The sequence below is a fragment of the Ursus americanus genome, chromosome 15 (genome assembly GCF_024610735.1).
Source record: "Ursus americanus isolate L20-20 chromosome 15, mUrsAme1.1.p, whole genome shotgun sequence".
Taxonomy (NCBI): domain Eukaryota; kingdom Metazoa; phylum Chordata; class Mammalia; order Carnivora; family Ursidae; genus Ursus; species Ursus americanus.
Window position 1 is genome coordinate 4659812 of NC_142141.1, and position 23180 is coordinate 4682991.

A 23180-nucleotide genomic window follows, 5' to 3' on the forward strand; every position below is an offset into this window, starting at 1 on the left:
GAGGGGGGAAGGGTCCCCTTCCAGTGACATTCTGATTGGTCTATCTGAGGTCAGCTGACCTCTTCCCTCGGCCCAATCAAACGTGTCCAGGGGCGGGGTCACAGAGTACTGGATGGTGGCTGGAAGCCCAGGCAGGAGACTGAGCTAGGTGTGGAATCCAGGGCTGCCTGTCCCTGAAGCCATCTGAGACAGATTTCAACCTATAGTTGAGCTAGTTCCAGCAAGATTTCAGCCCTACAAAGTGGCAGCTGCCTCCTGTTAGGTCCCACTGACCATCTCTCTCAGGAGGGTCCCCACCTCATCAGCCTCGTCCCCAACCGCTTTCATGGCAGGTTTGACACACATTGCCCTTTTGTGGTGGACGAAGCCAGATCTTATTTCCCCCTTGCTTATTGTTCTTCTGTCTCCTCCCTGAGTGAATGCCTTTCATGGGGATATTGGGCAGTCCCCCCCCGCCCCACCGCGCTTGTGCTGGCAGCAAGCGGAGGCGGAGCTGGAGAAGACAGCACACCCCGAGGAGGAACTATATACGGGGGTTCTCATCCCCCCGCCCCCATGGTCTCCTCTAAGGCAGTGACACTGCTTTGTACAACCCAGCCTGGCTGTGGGAGCCTCTCTGAACAGGGCCTTGTCAAAGTGGCCTCATCTTCCATTGTCCTGCAGGAGGGAATTCGGATGACCTGGACGGTTAGGGTCCTCCCCTGCTTCCTGTTTGATGGCCACTGTGATCGGCTTCGGTACAGCCAGCTGCTGCTTCTCAGTTGGCCGGCTTCTACGCCTCCCCCCTTCCGACCATTTCTACAGCCATTTTCCTTCTTTCTTTCCTTTTCCTTTTTTTTTTTTTTTTTTTTTTTAAACATGAGCTACTGCACACTCAGTAATGGAATAGATTACATCAGATCCTGCATTTGCCAGCCTCGGCGCTAAGCTAGCTTCTCACTGCTGCAGCCGAGGACACCCATCTGGTTTATAGTGGAATGGAGCTCCCAGTGCAGAACCCCTTCCCCAGATGGGTTTCTGCGGGATCCCCAAGTTTTGTCAATTGAAAAGTGTGGCATTTTCTTCTCCTCATGGTTAAGGACACGAATGTCTGGGTGGGGGACACCAGGATTCCATCCACCCACCCCCCCAGCCAGGCAGTTCACATGACCCCTAGGCGTGTAACTTAACCCCTGATGCCCCGGTTTCCCAGTGTAAAATAAGGTTGATAATAGTTTCCTCGTTGCATAATTTTAAAGATTTTATTTATTTATCTATTTATTTGACAGGGAGAGAGACAGCCAGCGAGAGAGGGAACACAAGCAGGGGGAGTGGGAGAGGAAGAAGCAGGCTCATAGCGGAGGAGCCTGCTGTGGGGCTCTATCCCAAAACGCCAGGATCACGCCCTGAGCCGAAGACAAACGCTTAACGACTGCGCCATCCAGGCGCCCCCTCGTTGCATAATTTTAAGTTTGAATTGGGATAATGTATGTAAGGAGCTTTAGCATGGTTCCGGGCACATAGTAACGGCCTGACACTGGCGGCCATTGTTAATATATTCTTACACCCCCTCCCGAACTCCTTTCCCCCACATCATCTCCACAGACACAGTGTGCTGGAACCAGGCTCTGAGATCAGACAGACCTGAGAAGTTGGGACAGTCACATACACTCAAGGATTGTGATGAAGATTAGATGAGATCATGTCCATAATCATCATAAACATGTGTAAGTGCTTTATACATCTTACTGCTTTAATCCTCCCAGCAACTCTAAGAGGACGATTATTATATGGATTTTATATATGGGGAAGCTGAGGCATTAATGGGGGGTTCTTAAGTGGCTGGCTTAAGGTTAGAAGCTAGTCAATGGATAAGGCAGCAAGTGGGTAGAGAAAGTATGTCCGTTCACTGTGTCAGTTCCACTCTCTACCACATGGCCTGAAGTACCTGGCACCCAGTAGAGTCCAAAGAAATGTGAACTATGTTTCTTCACGTTGCAGATCTATAAATGACAGAACTACAGAGCAGAGATTGTTTGGGACACTATCTTTGTGAATCATTAGGGAATAAAGTCAGGCCGATGACATAACCAAGTAAGGTTAACAGTACCTACTGTGTGTGTCGGGGTGCTCCTGAGGGCCTGGTGTGTGTAATTGCTAATTAGTCTTGAGAAGCACCATATACGGTAGGTCAATATGCCCCAGGGGCTCATGTGAATTCTGTCCCCATATACATCTGAGATTACTGATCTCAGATTAGGCCTGAAAACCACTTTGCCTCAGAACTGGGAGGAAAAATGACTCTTATGACTGGCCCAAACTGAACAGCAAACAGGATGCGCAAAGATTTGGAAGGACAACCTTGTCATGGCCAAATTTCCAGCCTTATTTTCCACTGGTCCAGAAAAATATATGCACAGAGTAAAGCAGTATCCAGGCTGAGAACCTGGAGGTGTCAGTCAGGGGCTGGCAGGAAACAGATGGCACACTTAAATTAGTGATTCGAGAAGAGTTGAATAAAGGAGCTATTTACAAAGATGTGGGGAAACCACAGGGCTAGTGCAGTTCCCTGGGGCTGGTAATAGCTGAGTGCTGTCACCTCCCCTTGGCCTGAAGAGAGGGGACAGAGTGGTGACCTGAACCCTGAGACAGTACTGTGTGGAGAGGCCCACCTGGCAGGAGCTGTGGCTTTTGGTAGAGGGACCCAGCCAACCCACAGTGGCCCAGCAAGGCGGAGGCAGGGGAATAAATAAATAAAAACCTTGCTCTCCTCCCTCCTTCCCATCGCCTGCTCAGGCTCCCCATTGTTTGAGCCCAACCAGGAACCAGAGGGCAAGTGGGCTCCATTGATTCAATCCACCTACATCAACCTCCCGGGCACAGCACAGGGTGGAAGAGGGTGGACAATGGGACTGGAGCCAGGAGCCTGACATCACCCTGAGTCCCTTACTTTGGATGGGGTCTCTTCACCAACTGGAACTGAATGCAGTATTGAATTTCATTTTTCTTTATGGCTATGTTCCTCAAAGTCAGAAATAACCAAAGAGGACCTTGCAAGCTCAGGAGTATCCCTGCCTGCAAACCCATTCATGTCCTTTAAAACTGGCATAAAGTCGACTTCTTCTGTGACTTCTTTTCTGATGTTTGTGTATGTCCCTCCCATTGCCTAAAATAAAAACCCCACGATGGCGTGTTTTATTCATCTCCGTATGCCCAGAACCTGACACAAGGCTGATATTCCTTAGGACCCCCCAAAATATGCATTCGATCTTTATCTCCCTGTAGTCCTCGACAGATTCCAATTTAACCAGCATTTAGTAAGCCCCTACTACTTTCCAAGTGCTGTGTCAGGTCACTTTCATCTCAGTTCTCTAACATAATATTCCCCACAGCCCTAGCTGTTATCCTCATCTTTACAAATGAGGAAACTGAGGCTCAGAGAGATGAAAGAGGTCGAGCCTGGATTTGAACAGAGGTCTGCTTCCCTGGTGGAATGGCCTTTCCTTTCCTGCTCAGAAGATGTCCCTTGATTAGTCATTGGACAGTTACTTGAAGCATACGCATGAGCTGACTGTGTGAATGAGCCCAGGGGAGCCTGTGTGTGTGCGCTTTGTGAAGCTCTGTACGTCATTGCTGGTGCTGCCCTCACACAGGGCTTGCCCAGTTTGATGGTTGCAGCCAAAAAAGTGCTCCTGAATATCCTCCCCATCAAGTCGATCTTAAAACCACCCTGCAAGGTGAACACGAGAGCAAGTCAGATGGGTGCTGCTCCTAACCTCGGCTTTTGGGTGTGGGAGCCTGGCTCTCTCCTAAGTAACTTGCTCCCATTGATTCAACACACACCTGTTTCTGAGAGTGTCCTCTGTTCAACATCGAAAACATAAGATTGTCAGGCGCTTACCCTTTAGTTGTTCGGGAGCTGCCAAATTCTAATAAGCCAATAAAATCCACCTGTCTCAGAAGAGCCCCCCAACAGGCCCCCACTTACCAGGAAGAGAAAGAAAGTTAAAAGCTGGTCCTTATACGTATTCCATATGCCCTGAATTTGTGTATAGTTCTGTCTACATAACGGCCCTAAAGATAGGAACCATTGTTGGTCATATTTTGTAGGTGATGGGCTGTAGGATGGTGGTCCACTTGTCCAAAGTCACACGGTTAGGAAGTGGCAGAGCCAGGCTCAGGGCAGACTTGGACTTGTGGCTCTTGCCAGTGGAAGTGAGCAGCCCGAGGGAGCTTTCTCAGGTGTCTAAGCCCGCTGGCCTCAATCACAGGTAGGATCACCTCGATTTCTTCTCATTACCTTCTGCCCTATTTTACTGAGGATTCAGGGCAGATTCAGATCTGGCCTAGAAAAACATCATTCTGACCCCTCAGAGAAAGACAGAGAGAGGTAGAGAAAGAGAAAGAGGAATGTGTTTCTAGGCTGTTCTGTGGAACCTAAGGCATTTTCATGACAAGCCTTTCTCCTTCTGCTAACCCTCAGGACATTTATCTTCCCCTTCCTATGGCCCTGTCACAGCCTGCCTTGTTTCTGCCCTATCTCCCTCTCTAGGCAGGGGGCTCTCCAGGGGTGGGGTCTGTGGCCCATCCTCAGCCTCCTCTCACACCCAAAGTCTCAGTGTCCATCAACATGGACCGAGCACCATCGCATGCCAAGTTCCCTATCAGACACGTTCGCCACTGTGACTATGCTGCTTTTTTGTGACCACCCGTGAGGAGTACATGGCAGGATTAGCCCATTTTACAGATGGGGATGCTGAGGCTGGAGGGGGAAAGAACTGTCCAAAGGCACAGAGCTAGGTAGTCAAAGGCAGTGAGCACTGGCCGGTTCTGCCCCTGATTCTCCGCAACATCGCCGCCGCTGTGCACGTGCGCGATAGATATTGGCTCAATGACAAAGGAAGGAAGGCAGGGAGGAGAAGAAAGAGGGATATTGAAAAAATTCAAAGACAGCAAAATAAAAAAGAAACAATAGACTATTTGAAAGCAGTAAATTGATGGAAGATTAAAGAAATGGGCTAGCGTCTAACTTCCTTTCTTCTAAGGTCATGAAAAAAAACAAAACAAAACCCAAGATCAGAGAAAGAAACATGGAAGCAGCTGGAATTTTGGCTTCGGATGAATCTTTCACCAGGCTTTCTAGGGGCATGGCAAGCCCAGTCGCATCAGGACGCCGTGTGCAGCACGTGCGCTCTATCTTGAAACAGTAATATTCTTCTCAACGAACTTGAGCAATGTAGACATACGGTTTCCATAAATGACTAGGCACAGTGCAGTTAGAGAAGTCACCGGCCCTGGAGTTAAATGACCAAGGTTCAAATTCTAGGTCTGTCCTTCCCTAGCTGCCCAGCCTTAGATAAAACCTCTTCTCTCCCTGAACCTCTGTTTTCTCATCTGTAAAATAGGCTGACGAGAGGCCCCATTTCATAGGGGGTTGGTAAATCTAGTAAAGTAGTAACTAGAAGCCCCTAACAGGGATTTAGTTAAATGCTTCCCACATTGTTCAATCTAATTAATTCATTTTAAATGAGAAAAAGCAAAGTAGCCTCTTCTGCTACCAGCTCCAACACCCTACCTGGGATAGCGCATGGAGACAATTCAGAGTAGTAGGTGTTTCCATGGAGTCTGGAGCCAGGCTAGTGGCATTTAAACCTGGATTTGCCATTGTTAAGCTGGATGACCTGGGGCAACGTACTTAACCTCCTTTTGCCTCAGTTTTCTCACCTGTAAAGTGAGCATAATTATAGGACATCCGTCTTAGAGTTCTCAAGAAGAGTATGGTCCCTGGGAGCCCTGCCTGGCACCTAGCAAGTGTTGAGGAAATGTTTATTATTACAGTATTAGCATCTTCATTATTACATGCTGAGTGTTTCCCTTATGGCTGCCTTTCAACTGTCGCATCCTCTTCTTCACCTCCCCCGTATCCCCACTGCCGAGCTGGAGGGTTACTTAAGCTGGAGGCATTACTTAAGCGAGGAGCAAGCCTCATCGTCTTTCAGTGATGTCAGGAGGGCTCCTTATCAATAATTGAGCAGTTTTTCTAGGAACCCAATCTAGAGGGTGCAGTGCCCTGGCTACAGCAGGCACAGTGGGGGATTGTTATCTGCCTGCTTCGCGGGCGGAGAGATCTGCTTGGGGCTGGAAGGGCTCCTGCTACGGGGTGGGACTGGAGACTCGGGCCTTGTCACACGGCCCTCCCTCTGCCCCCAGGTCTTGCCCTCGAAGTCCTGCTCCAGCAGCCCCAAAGAGATGGTCCTATTCTTCACCTGGTATGCTCAAGGGAGCTTGGGTCCTGGAAGTCGTTCTGAACACCAACCCCCACCACTGCTCACTTTCAAGCCATCCACAGGCCCTGATGACTTTGTTTTTAAACATGATCCAAATCTCCTCCCTTCCTGCATTCTCATCACTACTACCTTAGTCCAGGCCTGCTGGAGACCCCACAGCAGCATCTTGCGGGCTTCCTTGACCCCCACTTGCAACCCCACCCCCATCCTCAGGGTGCATGCATGAGTGAGCACGTGCGCGCGCGCACACACACACACACATACACACACACACACACGTGCACACAGCAGCTAAGAGTAATCTTTCTAAACTGCAAATTGAGGTCCTGTCACCTCCATGCCAAAACCTTTCAGTGCTTCTGTGATGCTCTTAGGAAAATATCAACCCTCCACCTGTCCTCAAGGCCTGTAGTGAACTGCTGTCCGGCTTGACCCAAAGCTCTTGGTTTCTTCATCCATGACCTTCCCGCCACACCACCCTTCTATCAGTCCCTGTCACAGAGGCTTCACAGCTCCAGGCCCTCACCGTCTTGTTCTCTCCTCTGTGTCTGCCTCCTACTTATCATGCAGCTCTCAGATAACGTCACCTCCTCAGAGAAGCCTCTCCTGACCCTCCTCGTCTAAATCAGTGACCCCACACCCCAACCCTTCTTCCCTCTTCAGCCCTTGAATATTTCTACCATGAAACGCATCTCAACCAGAATGATTTTGCTAACCTATTGGCTTCCTTATTAGTAGTCTGTCTCCCCTACTAGAAGGTGAGCCCATGTGGACACAGATCCTGTCTGTCCTACTCACAGCTGTATCCTTAGGACTTCCAGTAGCTCCTGGTGCCTGGGAGGTGGGCAGTAAATATTTATTAAATGGATGACTGGAAGCTGGATGCTGTGGAGTGTTGTGGAGTGAGCACTGGACTTGGAGTCTAGAGTCCTGAGTTTGAGTCCCAGCTCTGTGACATGCTCACCGTGTGAGATCAAGCACATCATTACCCTTCTGAAGCTGCAGCTGGAGTCAGGAGCCCTGGGGTCTGGCCGCGGCTCTGCCCTTGGGGACTGTGCGAGCTCGGCAGCACACCTTATCTCTCTGAGCCTCCTTCTCCTCTGCTGTCGAATGGGGATTGTACTGTCTACCTCACAGCAAGGTTGTCAGTGGAATGTGTGAATGGAGTGTGTGGAATCCATGCATGTAGACACTGTCTGGCACGTTCTGGGGTGAGGCGGGAGGGAACCGAGGGCCTGCCAGATCCTACGAGCAGTCTGCACTGAGCAGGAAAGACAGACCCTGCATTTACCCTACAGTAACCACAACCAGAGAAGCAAGAAGCAACCTTACAACCTATTAGATGGCATCCCACTTCTAAGGAACCAAGCCAAAGCAACAATCCCCCCAAATGTGGGCTTCCTCCCTTTAGGGAGGGAGAGCCCCCTCCAGACTTCATTGAGTTTCCCTTTGGGAAGGGGCTGCTAGGGAGCTCAGAGACACTTCAGACCCTCAGCCACAGGCTATTCTCTTGCAGTGTGAGTGTCCATGATACAAACTGGATATAACCCAGTGGATTATTTACCGGATACAGCTGGCTTCACGGGGTCCCCTGGGGAACCAAAGGGGCCATAGGTGAAAGGCTTTGAAGTTGTGACATTTGCTTTGAGACTTTATCATTGGCTGGAAAAGAGGATCAACAAGGTAAAAAAAAAATATATATATATATGTGTATATATATATGTATATATATATACACACACACACACACACATATATATATATATATATATATATATATATATATATATATATATATATATATGATGCTTTACACTGAAGTGAGAGCTGGTGGCCATAAGGGGGGTGGCACTTATTCTGACGGTCCTAGAGCTACTGACATTTAGCTTTTACTGCTATGAACTCGCAGCTACAGAAACAGCTTGACTGCTGGGACTCCTGTAGGAGAAATTATTTTTATTATTGTGACCCTAAAGAGCTCTAGTGCAAAACCCCCTTTTTTGTTCTTGCTCCCACTGAAACCATTTCTTTTATAACTATGACCCAGGACTCATGATTGTGCTGGTGTTAAAGCCAGAAAGGGCCATCAAGGCTTAGCAGATACGTTCCCACCTGCTTGCCAGGATGTTGCTTTTTTTTTTTCCCCTTATCTTTGAAAAAACATTAATGCGGGTAAGTCACTTAACTCAGCACTTGGTATATAGCACGCATTCTGTAAACATTAGCTGTTATCATTCCCACTCCTGTTTTATTAACGGTAGTATATATAAACACACTTCATAGTAAACCACCTCATGAGGTGAATGGTGAAGAAATTCTAGGAATGGAGGTACGTTCTAAGTGCCTGGATAGAGTGAATTTTGTTCCAGTGTCATATGACCCTTAATGCGGTCACCCTATATCCATCAGATGATGCCTGGCTGTCTCTCACTCCTAAAGTTGACCTACATAAAAAGAAGCCCCTGATTAGAAAAGAGGAGGAAACTTGCATAATGTATATATCTACCAAGTCCCTCCAAATACTGTATTGTATTCAAGGAAGGTAGGCCTTATTTTCTCCCAGTTCAGTGTAGAAAAACCGAGTCGAAGTGAAATTCACTAACTTACCAAAAGACTATAGCTAGGAAGCGGCCACACTGGATTCGAACCCAGATCCTTATGACTCAAGCCTGTAATCCTCCACTGCCTGGAATCGGTTCTCGGGCCTCGGCTCCTTCTTCAGGAGCCTGTAGCAAGTTCTAGCCCGCCAAGTTGCATCTGTTTAAAGAGCGGCATCCTGAGTTCTGATTTACTTTTGAGTGTTCATTCCTCATTTTGCAAGTAGCCCTGCTCCAGACCTCTGACTTCTCTTAGTTGGTCAGACTTCTCATCTGTAACCCAACCTACGACCCTAGCAGAATCCAGTCAAAGTAAGCTATCTGCTGTCAGGGATGCTTGAATATTTCATGGTGGCCTGGATGGTGGCGGAGGACAGATCACTCTGCTCTGGGGTCAGGCAAGGCAGCTAATGGATTGGCCGCAGGCACCAAATGTCCAGGGGCTGGGATAGATGGCCCATCAGACAAGGCAAGCAGATGACGATGCTTTGGGTTAAGTGTCTTGCTAAGGACAGGGCTGCAAGTTTGTAAGAAGTCAAATTTTTAAATGCCCGATTTAGGTGGTCCCTCGAACCTGGACTTAGAGGACAAGCTGCTTTAACATTTTTTAACCCTTGTATCAGCACTGAAGCACACACACACACACACACACACACACACACACACACACACACCAGAGCAGGCTGGTTGAGCACCCCAGTCTGCAGATGGGTAAACTGCAGCTCACAGAATTTACACGACATGCTCTAGGTTACCCTGGAGGTATTGGCAACTCTGGGATCTGATCCCGGTTCTCTCTGTCTCCATCTAAGAGAAGGGACCAATTATTGAAAAGGTCTTGGGACATGGAAAAAGAAAGGAAATAGGTTCTGTTGCCGTGTCTTCCACTCACTGCCTATGACCCGATCACTTTCCCTGTCGGAGCTGTAATTTCCATCTTCTGAGGAATTCTCGGGCTCCATGATGTTATCGCCAACATGACTTTTTCATCCAGCAGCAGGTTAGGTGGGGGCTATGGCAGAGAAGGTGGGGAGGTGGACCAGGGGGATGGGAAGGCCATTCTAATTCCGTGCCCCAGGTCTCCACCTAGAGAGTGCGGTCATCAGTTCTGGGTGGAGAAATGAACTGCCCACCAGGAAGCAGCCTGTGTGTTGGCTGTTTTCTTAGAGTTCAGATGCAAAGAGAGAATGCTGATGGTGAGGGGGAGATGCCTGGGAGGCGAATCGACTGGATGGTGCCTCTGTGAGCCATGCAGTCTGTGCTGCTAGGGAAACAAGGCACCCGAATCCAAAAGGAGGGAGGGAAGGGTTCTGAGAGGCGGTGTCTAGCAAGGTGGGAGGTGCTTCAGTTTAGAATGCCAGCTCTCCACGTCTCACTCATCCGGAAATGATTTAGTGAGTGCCTACTATGTGCCAGGCACTGAGTGAGGTCCTGGGAACACGCGATGAATAAGACAGACACGTCCGTGCCCTCCCGGGGCCTATATTCTAGTGGGGGAGGGGCGTGCTCTCCCTAAAAAAGAGCAATTTAAGGGTTCTGCAGGGACTAGAACAGGGTGGAATGGAGGGACTGGCAGGAGGCAAGTCCAGCAGGGAGGTGACTGGGAGTGGCCTCGGAGCTGGACCTGAGGATGAGACGGAACCAGCTGGGAGAAGAAGGCCAGCCAGAACAAAAGGCTGTATGCATAAGGCGGGATGACTTCAGCTCAAAGTAACAGAAAACCCAAATGCAAGGTGGCTAAGATGATAAGAACATTTCAGACCTCCCCAAGCTGGGAGTTCTCAAATAGAAAGGACGTTCATGTGTGGGAGGACAGGGCATTGCTCAACGGTGTCATCAGGACCCAGGGTCCTTTCATGTGTCACTGCTCTGTCAGTCCTTAAAGCAGAGCAGATGTGTTTGACACACACCCCGTAGAGTGAAAACAACCTAAGTTTGCATTTGTTTTGGGCCACTCAGCAGCGATGGGACCTTAGACAAGACCCCTGTCCTCCACGCACCTGTCTCTTCTTGTGCCTCTCCTGGGCGCTGTGAGGATCCGCTGAGGCCATGTGCAGGAGCCTTCTAGCCCAGCACTCAGCACGTCAGGAGGGGCCCAGTGGTGCCCTTCTTTCTGTCTTGCAACTGGGGAAAGACTCGAACCTAGTGCCCCAGAGAAAGAGCCTTCGGTTTCAAATCTCCCCCTTCCAAACCCACTGGCCCTAAGGAAACCCCATCTTGCCTTTGCCTTTGAGTCCACAGTCCCTAGAAGAGGACTGCTCTGGACGGTGGCCGAGTCAGCTCGGCCCACCCTGCCATGCGGCCCAAGCACTCGCTACTTCAGTCACGGTCACTGAGTGCTCCGTCTAAACCTCTTGAGGCCACAAGGTACCAAATGTTTTGAATTAATTGGCTTCTATTTTCCTTCCTGTGCGTGTGCCTCGGTGCCTTTTTAGGGCAAGATTGACTAGAGGAATCCTTCCTGAATTCTGGCAGCCCTGATTCAACTTGGAGTTAATTATCTCTAATATGCTGTACGATTCCCTCTGTACCTTTTATGACATGGAGTAGAGGCATAACTTATCCAAGTCTATCATTTGAGGCTTTTTTTTTTTTGCTAAAAAAATTATTGTGTGTGCTTTATAAAAGTATTCATTCCATCCATCATTGTTTATTCACAAGATGTTTATTGAGGACACATCTCTGTGCCAAGCATCACACTGGTTAACTTCTCACAAGCCTATCGGGTCAGTGGTCTTATCGCCGTTTGGTAGAGAAAAAACAAAAACAAAAAAACTAAGTTCAGAATGAAGAGAAGGTTGGAAAAAAAAAAAGAACTAAGAGAAAGGTTGACGTCTTTCGTCCTCACCCCTACCTGCTTGAACATGTGTCTACAAGGAGCTACGGACCTCCATGACTACGGTTCCCAATAACACGGTTTCCTCCCTTTGTCCCCTGGGCCCGATGGCTGGTCCCAGCTTCCTTCTGTTGCCTCACCATCCCTGGTTTGTCTCCTCGCCCTCTCTGTGGTCCTTTCCCGTGGATCTCCTCATCAGAACCACGGGCAGGGCATGGCCTTCCCCCCAGGACCCTAACTGCTCCGCCTGGGGAGGAGCGGCCCCTCTGAGATGCCACGTTCTCCCTCTGTCCACTCTTTGTCATTCTGCCCTCCCACCCCCTGTTATCCTGAGAACTTGTTGTTTGTCTGTTTGTTTAGGAAAAGAAAAAGAGAGCCACACTGTATCTTCAAATGTCTCTGCGTTTTTAAGAGAACGGAGCGGGCCTTTTTTAGAATCCAGTGCGAGTGTGTGTGTTTCACTTCCAAGATTCTATGCTAGTTGACCCAATTGAAATCAGTCACCTGGTTCCTTTTGAGCCTCTTGTCCTACTGAAGATCCAAAGACAGCTGTGGGGAGCCCTGTTAACTAAGTTTCCTCGGGCTGCCATAACGTAATACGTACCCTGGGTGCTTAAAACGACAGGTATGTGTTCTCCCCCAGTTCTGGCGGCCACAAGTCCAAAGTCACCGTGTCAGCAGGGCTGTGCTCCCTCTGACAGTCTGCATAGGATCCTTCCTTGCCTCTCCCCGACTTGGGGTGCCAGCAGTAATCTCTGGCCTTCCTTGGCTTGCCGCTGCCTTGCTCCAGCCTCCGCCTCTGTACTCACCTGGCCTTCACCCTGTGAGTCTGTGTGTCTCCCTCCTCTCCTGGTAAGGTACTTAGTCCTATTGGAATAAGGGCCACCCACCTCCAGTTTGACCTCAACTAATTACACTGTCAACAGCCCTATTTCCAAATAAGGTCACTTTCCAAGGTACTGGGGGTCAGGACTTCAACATAGCTTTTTGAGGGACACAATTTGACCAACAGCAGAGCTCTCACTGAAGTCTGGGGATCGACTTGGGGGGAATCCCACTTGGAGAATGGCTCAGGAAAAATGATTTAAGAAAAGAAAAGGATCAAGAGCTACAGCAAACATCCCCCCTCCCTCCCTCTCTCTCTTTCTTCCTTTCTTTTCTCTTCCTTTCCTTCTTTCCTTCTTTCTTTTTTAAATGACCGCAGGTGATGTTTTCACACATCAGCTCACATCAGCTCATGGTCCCGTTTAGACTGACAAGGCTGGCGGTGGTGGGGACTTAGAGAAGTGGGTGGTGGGGCTAATCGCCATCCTCACAGACCTAACAGCACCTGCAGGTGCAGTGACTGGGGATGTGGAAGCCTTAAAAAAAAAAATAGAACCCTTCTTCTTGTCTTTCAGAGTAATATTTATTGATCTGTGCTAGTCCGTGCAATATGCAAGAGCAAGAGAGGGCCAAGGCGGAGGGACAAGAGAAGCTTGGGGCAAATGGGGAGGGGTCGGGAGGAAGACAGGCTTTGGAGAGGCATTCTACACAACCGCAAGAATCAGCACTTCTCCCTCCCTCCTTTCCTTCCTCCCTCTTCCTTCTTTCCTTCTTCCCTTTCTTCTGTCTCTTCCTCTTTCAGGCTTTCTCTCTCCTCCTTGACTGGCTCCCATATCATGATCTTGCTTACAAAAGCAGCACAGATGTTAGGCTGCCTGGAACTCACAAATCAAACAATCAAGCCCAGCAGCAGCGGGGGTGGCTGAGGTGGGTGTGTGGTGAGGAGGCCGTGACTGTGTAGTCAGCATCGTGTGCAGTGAAGACAGGGCATCACCTGAGCCGTCCCCAGCCTGAGCAAGCATGTAATGAACAAATCCCAAAGTGTTCCAAGAGTAGAGCGTCCAGAAGGAAACTGAGTCAGGGTAGAGAGAGAAGAAAGACCCTGGGGGTTCTACCCTATTCTTTTCAAGACTTCCCACTATAGGAAAAATGGAATTCATGTTTCCGTAAGCTGTGAATTATATTAACGACCAACTCTGGGCTCATCAAAGTCCTTGTGATGGGAAGACATCGTTTCAATGGTGCTTGAATTTCTCATATTTGAATTATTTTGCTAGAAAAAGAATACATATACGGGAGAAAAATATTCAGATGATGTCAAAAAGTAAACAGTAAAACATGTATTTCCTTTCCAGTTCTAATTCTTGGTCCCCGAGAGGCAACCTCTGTTATGGGTTTTCTTCAATTAACTATCTTTGTAAATCAAAAGATCAATGTCTTCTTTGCTGGTAATGTTCCAACTATTTATTCCAAATGAAAGTGCTCTAAAGTAATTCAAGAAGTTTTTTTCCTCCTCAAAATAAAACTTGTTTCTCTGGGGACCAACTACTCTTTTCTTCCACTCAGTCCTACCACCTTAAGGCTGACCAGGAAGGCTAGGATGCATGACCAATGAAACCCAGACATACCTTGTGAGGCGGGTGTTGCGACACTCAACTGTAGGTGTGGTTATCCTCATTTCACAGAGGAGCCAAGTGAGTTCCAGAAAGATGGAGTGACTTTCTCTAGGGTCATAAGACAGACAAGGTCTGACCACAGGTCTCTCTGGCTCTCCTCAGTACATGGAGCTGCCCTCTCCCTTATTCCAAGAAGACTACTGATCTATTTCATGGTCAGTAATTCCTACATAAATTAATAAGTAAGTGATTTAACCAATTGATCAATCAATCAATCAATCAATCAGTCCCTAACAAATATTTCTTAAGCACCTATCATGCATCCTATTCTGTAGCAGATGATTTCAGAGGATAGGCAAGCAACGGATGGTGCATAAAGATGGCTGCTAAGTTTTACGTCTTCTTCCATGAAGAGGTGGAGTCTATTTAGAACCTGGATTGGTCTGTGGTTTGCTCTGATGAATAGAATCCAGTAGAAGCGAATTGTGGAACCCCCCAAGGCTGGGCCTCAGGACATCTGGAACTTCCATTTTCACACCTTGGGAATACAGAGATGGAGAACCTTGGAGACAGAGGTCAAATATCAATTCCCTCTTTCCTTAGCAGGAAATAGTACTCAGCATTTGCTGGGTTCAAATCCACTGCCTTCTGTCTTCTACTCTCAGAATATCTGAAGCCTGGGCGATCGTTCCAATGAACGCGATGAGTCGCGTCTCTACTGAAGACCCTTCATGGCATCTCCATTCTCCCAGGAGAAATCTGCAGACCTCATGACTTGCTCCTTACTCCTCCAGCCTCCTCCCCCACCTCCCTCCATACCTTCCCCTGTGAGTTCCAAGAACATGCAGGGGCCACCATGCACCACATTCTTACCTATTTCAGGCTTTGCTCCCAGGCCTCCCTTTGCTTGATCATCCTTCTCCTCTTCCTCCCTTGGCTGATTCTTCCATTAAGATTCAATTGTCGCCTCCTCCAGAGGCTTTCCCATCTCAGGTTAGGTGCTGATCCTTCCAGATCTGAGAACACCCTCTGCTTACTTCTGGAGCCGCCCTCGTCAGATTCCATTGTAATGGCCTGTTTATGTGTCTGGGTCTCCCACCGGACTGACGGAGAATTCCCTGAGTATTTGTGTCCTCAGAGCTGGCACAGAGCTGAGCTAGGACTTTTCCCGTGCATTACCTCATTTCTTCTTTATCATCAGCATTTTTATCATCAGCATTTTTATTATTGCTGTGGCTTCTCCTTTTGTAACGGAGTGCTCCTGGGGCAACACTGTCCATAAAAAGCCCTAAGTGTCCTAAAGAAAAAATAAACCAACAGTATTTCAGAATTGAAAAAGAAAATAAATAGGCCCAAAGTTTATATACAATTTCCTCTGGTAGTGGTTTAAGTGAGAGGACAATTAGTCCCCAGGTAGTGTTTGCAACTAAAACAAGTCCTAGAGGACACATCAGCGACCCTGAGGAACAGGACATTGCACAAGAACATTGGGGAATTTTCAGCAGAAACCGGCTTCTGGGAGGTAAAGTAGCCCAGCTGGTCCTACCACCTTGATTTCAGATCCCTTGCCCAAACCACTTGCAGCCTTGGGGTCCACTCCCATGCCATACACCTGGGGGTGTGTGTGGGGGTCTCCCACACCTACCTCCTGGGGCCATGTTTCAGCCAGAAGCACTGGGACCATAGAGAATTCCTACGGAGTTCCAGTGCTGCTGGTCCCAGGGGAATACTCAGATGTACCTTCAAAAGCTCCCACCACCCCATCCTTGCCCTTCCCCAAGGACTCTTGGCTGCAGATTTGTGGGGGTTGGGGTGAAGAAGACATCCCACCATCAGTGTTGCAGGCATTGGCCCCACGGGGACAGGCCTGGGTGGGGGAGCACGCAAAATGCCAAGTGGGCCAAGTCCAGTGATACAAATAGGTGAACTGACTCAAGGGTAACGTGGTGGAGAATGGTGGAGGATGAGAAAAATTAGGCCACTCAGCTCCTACCGATTCTTGCCACGAAGGGATGTTGGGTCTGTGGCAAGAGCTTCTCATGTTTCTTCAGATACACCTACAAGTTGGAATTTGAATGTGAAATTTCCCAGTATTAAATATTGAACATGAATTATAAAATTTAAAAAATCTCTTGCCAAATAAAGCACAGGCCCGCAGGTGTCCCGCTGGTGACCTCTCTTCTACTGACATCATGTGTTCCGAATGATAATCCATACCGGAATGTTTGCCACTGCAGGAAGTCACAGAATCAATCTTTTCTGCCTTACCAGTTCTGGGCAATTGTAAATCCATAGGTGGAATGAGGCAATGGAAACATTTGGGGAGTCAGAAAGAAGTGAGTTTGGATCTCAGCTCCACTATTTCCTAGGTATGTGGTGTTCCCTGAGCTTTTATTTTCCATGTCTGTAAAATGGGGACAATCATTGTAACAGACACTGTTGGTTACCTGCATGCAACCATCCGCTATCCCCACTCCTGATTTGTTCTTGCTAATAGAGAAAGATTTTGTTCAGGCACTAGAAGAACAGCAGTGAACTCAAGGGGTTGAGCTGTGCTAGTTTAAGTTTTTGTCAGACTCTATCCCACTTTGCCAATGATTTGCCTGGGGACAGGTATGAGACCCAGGTTTGGGCAATGAATTGAGAAGGGAAGTCTGCTGAGGAGGTTCCTGAGATGTTTTTCCTCCCTGATAAAAGAGAAGGTGTTAAGGAAGAGGAGCCCCCTTTCTGCCATCACCTTGTCCTTCCCAGTTGGGACACTGCAAGGTGAGTACAGTACATGATGCTTCAAGCTAAGGCAGCCATTTTGTGACAATGAGGGAAAAGTCAAGAGAATCCCAGAAATGCTGCTCCACAGTCCTGGCAGTGTGGAGTCTGCTTCTAGACATTTCAAGAAGAAACAGTAAATGTCCTGATGGTTTAAGCCATTCTTTCTCAAACTCGAGCATGCATCAGAATTACCTGGAGGGCATATTAAAACACAGATTGTTGGCCCTATCCCCGAGTTTCTAATTCAGTAGGTCTGCAGTGGGCCCAAGAACGTGCATTTCTGACAAGTTCCTGTGACGCTGATGATGCTGGTAAACCACATCTTGAGAACCACTCTTTAAGCCACTGTTAGCTGCATATCCTATTACTTGCTGATGAAAACCCCAGCAGATAAAATGATACTTACTTGAGAGAAGCATTTGGCCATTCATGGACATCCCATATGTGACCAGCAAAGCCATAGTACTGGTAGACCTTTGTTTCTTTCATTGTCTTTCATTTTCATTCCAGGTGTTCTCCTCCCATGCCAACCTGATACAGGTCCAGCTTGAACTAACAGTCTGCAATACACCCAGGATGCATTTCTCAAAAAAATATCCATTACGCTAAGAGCAAAGACAATGAAATTTCCACTACGTAACTCCTTTTTTTTTTTTTAAAGATTTTATTTATTTATTTGACAGAGATAGAGACAGCCAGCGAGAGAGGGAACACAAGCAGGGGGAGTGGGAGAGGAAGAAGCAGGCTCCCAGCGGAGGACCCTGATGTGGGACTCGATCCCATAACGCCAGGATCACGCCCTGAGCCGAAGGCAGACGCTTAACCGCTGTGCCACCCAGGCGCCCCTCCACTATGTAACTTCTAATAGAACCTCTCATCTCCAGCATGTTTGAGAAATCTCCATGAAAAGTACATGATGGGACTGGCTTCTAGCTTCAGGACAAAATGTCACTTCAAACCATTGGCAAATTTAATCTGTTGAGACATAGCTCCGATTTTGCAGCGTAAGGGCCTGTGATCAAGAATTCCCCTGCACGGGGCGCTTGGATGGCTCAGTCGATTAAGCATCTGACTCTCGATTTCAGCTCAGGTCATGATCTCAGGTTTGTGGGATCAAGCTTCCTCTCTGGCTCCATGCTCATCGGGGTGTCTGCTTGAGATTCTTTCTCTCTCTCTCTCCCTCCTCTGCCCCTCCCACCATGTACACTCCCTCCCTCTCTCTCTCTCAAAAAAAAAAAAAAATTCCTGTACAGGTCTTTTCAGAAGACTCCCCTGTCCCACCTTGGACCTCTCTCATTTACTAGACACCCATACAGTCAGGCTCAGAAACCAGTACAAACTATTTATCTCCCAATTTCTCCCAGCAGAAACAGGCTCCTCAGAGCGTCCTTCCCCAGACTTGCCTGCTGTCCCCCTGCGGCCATGTGCTTCCTCCTCTTCTTCCCTTTACACAGATGCCTCCACTCCTACTTCCTATGTGCCCTTTTCTTACTCTCCAAGCCCCCCCCCCCACATTTTCCTTGTCTACACGGTGCTGCCTTTCTGCCCAGCTGGAAGGGCCTCCGGGGAGGCGGTGTAGACCAACAGGAACAGTCTGGCAAAGCCAGCGTTAGGAAGCACCCCTGCCCTGCTCCCAGTCCGGCTCTGGCCCTCTCTGGCTGGAGTCAGCGGGTCAGGGAGCCTTCTATAGAAGCCAGCCTGTTAAGCTTTTCGTGTCCATCTCCATCACTTGGGGATCTTGCTAAAATGCTGGTTCTGCAGGTAAGATGCTGCTGGTCCTCGGAGCACGCCCGGAGCGGCAGAGGCGCACATCGGAACCGCGGGATGAGGCAGCCACTAGCTGGTAAGTAGCTGCCGAGCTCCTGAAATGCGGCGAGACCCGACGCGGATGTGCCGTCAAAGCGGAATCCTACCGCGATGTCCGATTCCTCAGAAATAATTGTTTATAATTGATTACATGTTCAAATGACGGTAGTTTGGAAATATTAGGTGACTCCATCGCTAAAATTCATGCTGCCTGTTTCTTTTTACTTCTTTGTTTTCTAATGTGAGCTAAGAGCAAAATTTAAATTCCGCACGTGGCTCGCACGTGGGGCTCATGCTGTATTTCAATCAGACAACGCTGTTCTGGAGCATGCTCTGTGCATGCATAGCGGGGACCACGGATGCCATGCTCAAACGGCTAAAAGCCTATTTCTGGAAACTGCATAGAGTTCTCTCTCAGGTCCATCCTCCCGAAGGCTGAGCACCAGCCGCCCTTATGCAAATCCCGAAGCCCAGCGGAGGCCAAAGGGCAGCTGTGGCGGGGTGGGAGGGGGGGGATTGGACGATGCAGTCTGGACGTGAGGCTGAAGTCGCCTCAGGTGTCTGCCTGTCCAAGGCTCACCTCGGGATAGGACAGAGACCAAGGTTGGGGGCAGGGGCCAGGCCCCGGGCTGGAAGCAGCCGTCCTATGTCACCAGATTCAGTTACAAAATCCTGAGGCATCTGAGAGTCCTCATTCCATCTGGGCCTTCCGGATTGTTAGGCATATATATTTATCAAGGTATGCGGATGGAACATATTTCATTTAACAGTTTGTTAGCTTGATTTATACCTTTGAATATTTAGACATATGATATGTGGGTCTCTATTTCTGCTCTTGCCCTGGGCAAGTAAGGTAATTACCGTATGGTTTTATAAGGGCTGTGCTATGGGATGGACACGGTGCCGTGCGAGCCCAGAGGAGGGACATGCTCTGCCTGGGACCCAGTGCCCTTGGAATAATATTGTCACCCAGAGGAAAATGTCAGTGCTGAGGAACCGCTAGGTGAGTGGGAGGAAACCCATTTACTTTCCCATGGCAGAAAGGCAGGAGGACTATCCCGGGCATCTAGCTGCTGGGTCAGGAAGCCGGTGAGCAACACAGCGGACCAGCTTTGCCCCCCTCCACTGCCTCCCTTTTGTAACTATTAAGCATCTGGTTGTGACACTATCCATCTGCTTCCTCGCGGTAAACAGAAGATTGATTAAATGCTGGGAGGGCCCAGCCTGGGCTCTGGTTCCTTTAAGATTCCCCGACCACAGCATCGCACATAAGACATGGGAATGCTTGAATTTGAATGCCAGGTCATCCTTTCTGGGTCTCAGTTTCCCCATCAGTCTAATGGGCTTGATGAGAATAGTGCAAGAAGAGGGTTCAAAGGAAGATGAATTGAGATACTATTTATAAAGGACCCGGAACAGTGCCTGCCTCAGCCTAAGCGTTACACAAACGCTGGTTCTTACTAATGCTATTTACAGGTGGGACCCCGAGGTGCAGAGAAGTGAGGTAATCTTGCTGAAGGACAGCACATTCCTTACTGACAGAGCTGAGGTTCAAACCCAGCTTCCCTCCCTTCCAAAGCCCGTGCTCTTTCCTGCCATCACGTGCCTCTCACATGTGAGTATTTCTCAACCACAGAGATAAATTTGTCTCCTCTTTCATGTGGGGTGCATTCACTGAGCTCGAGAGAGAAGGCTAAAAATACCACCGGGTGTAAATCTGATCCAGTGAGAAGGGGTGAGCGGTGGTTGGGTTGGGTAGGGAAGGAAAGGCCCCTCTCCTGCTCCTCTGCGATTTTTCAAAGGCCTTTGTTCTGAAAGCGCACCTGAGCCTGTGACGAGCTTCTGAGACCCGCGCTGTGATGGCAGAGCAGGCCTTCCCAGGGCCCTGTGTCCTCTTCAACCTCTTCTCCAGCCTCCAGCCGCCTTTTTCGGGCCCTCTCCCTGTGCTCCGTCCAGCCGTGCTGAGCATGTTTCCCATGCGGCCAAGCCAGTGCCCTCTCCAGGACCTCACGCACATGCCCAGAGCCAGATGTTCCCAGGGCTGGCTGCTGGCTCGAATGTTCCTGCCAAAGTGGCCCTCGCCGACCACTCTAGCTGACGGGGCCTCGGCCACCTCCCCACACCGGCCCACTCACTCTCTCGCACGGTGCGCCTTTGTGGCCTGTTTGACACTTAGCACAACCTGTCCATTTCTGCATGAATCCGCCCCTCTCGCCCGTGAGCCCAAGACAGCAGGCGCTGCGTCAGTCTCACCCATGCTGTGTCTCTGGAGCCTACAAAATGCCTGATGCCTCTTTGTCTGCAGAAGTGTCTTTTGAATAAATAGATTATGCATGTAGGAATGAATGAACAAAGGAATCAAACCTCAGTTCTTGTCCCCACGCTGCTACTCACTGCGTGACCTTAGGAAAGTCCTTTTGCCTCTCTGGCTCTTATTCTTCTCAATTATAAAATGAAGGGATTGCCTGAATTAGGAAGTTTTAAGGTTTACTTTGTGGGTAACACTGAAAGCCTCAAGCAGGAGAGTCACATGCCCATATTTGCATTAAAGACAAAAAGAAAACTACTCAGGAATCCAGTAGTATGTGGATTAAAGGTGCCCATTCTGGAGTCCGGGGAGTGGCCGGAGGGTGGGACAAGTGCACAGACCAGCAAGAGATGTGTCACCCAGGTTTATCAGAAGATAGCAGATAAAGCTCACCAACTGTCCTAGGTGACAAACTCACCAGGGGCTCAAGCCCACTGTAGAGTCATATATGCTGTGGTTGAGGCTTCTGTCTGTCTCTCAAACACACACACATACATACACACACACACACACACACACACACACACACACACCTTCCCCTCCTACAACCTGTTTCATGACCATCTGGGTTGGCCAGATTATGTGATTATGGCAGATTAAAAAAATATTTAATATTTTGATAAATTATCTTCCCAATGACTGTGTATAATTGACCCCGTTCTATGGAAAGCTTATAATAATACATTAAATATTATGTATGTGCAATAATATGATGCAATAAAATAATACAGTAAAGAGCAGAAAACTATAAGTAGAGACTAAATCAAGATCGGGTAAAGGTAGATTTAAAGACCAAGACCAGCAAGGCGATTATAACATAAACAAGCAGAGGGTTCCAGGCCTTTATCAAAGTTGAGCCCCAAAGTTGGCTTTGAGTTTCCTCATGGTCAGACCAAAAAAGAAACATGACCAGCCACATTATTTACATTCTATAAGAAATAAGTATCTAATATCTCAGGAGAAAAACTTGCCTTGGCATCCAACTTGGAGAGAAGTGTCTCACGTGGGTTTTTTATAGAGAGACAACTAAGTGATGCCATGTGCATGTTTCCAATTAAAAATATAGAAATCAGTTGTATTAGCAATCATTTTATGAGAGAAAAACTTAATTTTATTTATTTTTATTTTTGACTTTTTTAGAGAGGAGGGCAAGTGGTGGAGGGAAAGGGAGAAAGAATCTTTTTTTTTTTTTAAGATTTTATTTATTCGACAGAGATAGAGACAGCCAGCAAGAGAGGGAACACAAGCAGGGGGAGTGGGAGAGGAAGATGCAGGCTCCCAGCGGAGGAGCCTGATGTGGGGCTCGATCCCATAACGCCGGGATCACACCCTGAGCCGAAGGCAGACGCTTAACTGCTGTGCCACCCAGGCGCCCCGGGGAGAAAGAATCTTAAGCAGGCTTCACACCCAGCCCAGAGTCCAACGCAGGGCTCAATCTCACAACCCTGAGATCATGACCTGAGCCAAAACCAAGAGTTGGATGCTTAACTGACTGAGCCACCAGGCGCCCAAGAACTATGTTTTGATTGGGAAAGAGAGGCATGAGGAAGAAGGATGGGGCTGCTTATGCTTCAGCAACATGCGTTTGGACTTGAGGTTATAAATTAATCAAGTAATCCTAAGTTTAAAAAATCAACTCTTCCTCTCAGTAGAAAAATGAATAGAAAGAGCTACAGTTTACTGAATCTTTCTTATAATGCCAGGCACTATGCTAAGCAGGTGACCTACACGAGCTCGGTTCCCCACCAGACCTGAGAGGTAGGATTATCATTCCATCGACTGATGGGCTTAGCTAGTTTCTGTACCTTGCTGGAGATCAGAGAGCTCTTAACACTCGTCCTCCCGACCTCAGATTCCTGCTCTGAAGCACGAGACTCTTCCTCTCTCGGGGGAGTCTGTTCAATGCATTGAGGGTGTGAGTAATGGTCACAAGGCCAATTTTGTTTCATATTGAACCAAAAAGGAAGAATCTTGCAGGAGATGTCATCCCAGGATGAATGCACAAAAATGTCCACATCAGTTCCAGAGGGAGAAACTGATCAATCCACCAAGATAGACCAAAATCCAGCAGATTGCTATAACGGGGTGGCATTTTATCCAGAAAAAAACAAAATACCCATATCATCAGACAGAAAACATGTTGCCCTCACATTGCTG

General features: G+C 48.4%; 1 long non-coding RNA gene across 1 annotated transcript; it reads left to right on the forward strand.

Annotated features, from left to right (window-relative positions):
* Positions 1-19591: 19591 nt before the first annotated feature.
* LOC123788641 (uncharacterized) lies at positions 19592-21031 on the forward strand. Its single transcript, XR_006778559.2, has 3 exons — positions 19592-19718; positions 20192-20330; positions 20534-21031. It is a non-coding gene; the product is annotated as an uncharacterized LOC123788641 (long non-coding RNA).
* The last annotated feature ends 2149 nt before the right edge of the window (positions 21032-23180 follow it).